We start from the raw sequence: 2,571 nt of genomic DNA, 5'->3' as shown, positions 1-2,571 counted from the left end.
GGAGGAGGGGGTTCCAGGCCCTCCTAAGAGAGGACCCAGAAGGATTGGGTGGATACCTCCATCCTCCGGCGATGTTCTCCCTGGGGGCTGACAGGGGGACGTTGCATTATGCCCGTCAGCCTCCGTTCTGCAGGCGTTGTATGGCCTACGGTCACATCCTCGCCTCGTGTAGCACAAGGAAGTGCAGGTATTGTGGATCTGCGGAGCACGGGGCGAGGGACTGTGACGCGCCGAAGGCATGTCACGGGTGTGGCATGTTGACGCACCTGTGGCGTGAATGCCCGGCGCGTCACCGGTCATACGCGCTGCAGCTGGGGGGGGAGCGAGAGCCGGGATGGGGGAAGAGAGGAGGGGACAGAGAGCCAGGAACAGGCACGGAGGAGAGGGACGCACGGCGGGAGGAGAAGGAAAGAGCGACACAGGAGCAGAAGAGGAAAAGGAAGAAATGGACATAGTGGAACCGGAAAGGAAGGAGGCTGAAAGAGAGGAGAGCAGGAGGCTGAAAGAGAGGAGGACCAGGAGGATGAAGGAGAGAAGGTGCTGGAGGAGAGGTTGAAGGAGAGGAGAGCAGGAGGCAGGGAGAAAGGAGCAGGAGGAGGAAGGAGACATGAGAGTGGAGGGGCAAGAGAAGAAGGCGGTGGAGAGGAAAGAGATGGAGAAGGAAACAGAGAGGGAGGAGATTGAGAAGACGGCGGTGGAGAAGAAGGAGATAGAAAGTAAGGAGACAGAGATAACGAGAGCGAAGGATTGGGTGAACACTGGAATGGGAGGAATAAAAAGTCGCAAGATGTGGAAAGATATGAAAATCTTTTGCCGGCAACTAAACATTACAGGAAGTCAAAGAGGAAGGAGAGCTTGAGGGGGAGGTGTGGAGAAAGAGGGGGGGGCAGATCAGGGGGGGGGGGGGGAGGTTGCAGGACCCTCGTGGGCTCCCTCTTCCTTCTCCTTTATACCCCTGTCTGAACTGGACCTCACAGGAATGGCCCAGGATTGGGCGAGTGAGGGAGGCTTAAGCTCCTGTTTAGGGCATGGGGTCCCCGGGCCGGAGTCGGGAGGAGGGGGGAGTGGTAGATTTGAGTGGGGGGCACGAGGCACAGAGTGTGGGTGTGCCGGGTAGTGGTTGTTTTCACAAGGGAGAGGGGATGGTGGCCGACGGTGGAGCGTCAGGAGTGGAGGAGGCGTCCCGTCGGTCGGGTATAGGGTGAGTGTTTTTTTTGGTTATTTTTATATGGGTATGGGTTTTGGGTTTGGTTATTGATGAATAGTTTTGAAATGTCTATTTTCGTGTTTATTGGAATTTGTGTTTGAATTTATTGAGTGGTGGAAAATTTTGGTTGGTTTTGAACGTAATAAATATATTTTCTATAAAAAAAAAAAAAAAAAAAATCTGTTCTTATCAGTTTAATATCTGATATGTCCCCCATCGGGGGACTACATATTAAATGGATTTTTCGAACAGGGAGTCGGAAATGGGGCTTGCTCCATCGCTCCACGCATCGACCCGGTATTGCAGTACCTCCGGAAACGGTGGCAACACTTCTCTCTCATTGTCATAGGAAAAAGAAATACACAAAGCTATGTAAAACAGCTAGCAGAAGAAGAGAAGGAAAAGAAAAAAAAAAAATCATCCAAACTGAAACAAGGGCGAAGCCCCCTTCATGGGGTCCCCCGTTTTCCCGCCATTTTACTTTAAAAAAAAAAAAAAAAAAAAAAAACATTGGCCAGGATTGTGTGTGTGTGTGTGTGTGTCTGTGTGTCTGTGTGTGTCTCTGTCTGTGTGTGTGTGTTGTGTGTGGTGGTGTCTGCTGGTTGTGTGTGTGTGTGTGGTGCTGTGTGTATGGTGTGTGGTGTTCTGTGTGTGTGTCTGTTGTGTGTGTGTGTCCTTGTGTGTGTGTGTTGTGTCTCTGTGGTGGTGTGTGTGTGTTGTGTGTCTCTGGTGTGTGTGTGTCTGTCTGTCCGTCTCTGTTTTTTTGACCCCCCCAAAAAATACAATCACTTCACCAGGATTGTCTGTCTGTCTGTCTGTCTGTCGTCTGTCTGTCTGTCGTCCTGTCTGTCTGTCTCTGTTTTTGACCCCCCCCAAAAAATACAATCACTCACCAGGATTGTCTTCTGTCTGTCTGTGCTGTCTGTCCTGTCTGTCTGTCTGTCTGTCTTCTCTGTTTTTGACTCCCCCCCCCCAAAATACAATCACTTACAACACTCACCAGGATTGTCTGTCTGTTGTCTGTCTGTCTGTCTGTCCTGTCTGTCTGTCCTGTCTGTCTGTCTGTCTGTCTGTCTGTGTTTTTGACCCCCCCAAAAAATACAATCACTTCACCAGGATTGTCTGTCTGTCTGTGAATTTTTACCCACAGCCCTCAAACTTGGAAGAGTGGGTTTCGGGAACCACCCGCGGGCACCCGGCCTAGAGTGCACAGTGTGTGTCTCGGGCCCGACCTCTGACTTCCATACGACTCTGGTTTCTCTTCATTACGCACAAGGCCTTTCGCCTTTTACTAAAGACTTCCGTGGAGAGGAACACTTACGAGTTCAACATATTTTTGGAAGGGCTTTGCTTCTGGCAGAGCC

At 51.0% G+C, this 2,571-nt stretch overlaps 2 non-coding genes across 2 annotated transcripts; both read left to right on the top strand.

Annotated features, from left to right (window-relative positions):
- The first annotated feature begins 1,353 nt into the window (after positions 1-1,353).
- On the top strand, positions 1,354-1,538 carry LOC115188331 (U2 spliceosomal RNA). Its single transcript, XR_003876380.1, has one exon. It is a non-coding gene; the product is annotated as a U2 spliceosomal RNA (small nuclear RNA).
- A 915-nt stretch (positions 1,539-2,453) lies between these two features.
- Positions 2,454-2,571, top strand: LOC115188348 (U5 spliceosomal RNA). Its single transcript, XR_003876394.1, has one exon. It is a non-coding gene; the product is annotated as a U5 spliceosomal RNA (small nuclear RNA).

Source organism: Salmo trutta, unplaced genomic scaffold, assembly GCF_901001165.1.
Source record: "Salmo trutta unplaced genomic scaffold, fSalTru1.1, whole genome shotgun sequence".
In the NCBI taxonomy this organism is placed as follows: Eukaryota; Metazoa; Chordata; class Actinopteri; order Salmoniformes; family Salmonidae; genus Salmo; species Salmo trutta.
This window is presented reverse-complemented; position numbering and strand designations above follow the sequence as displayed.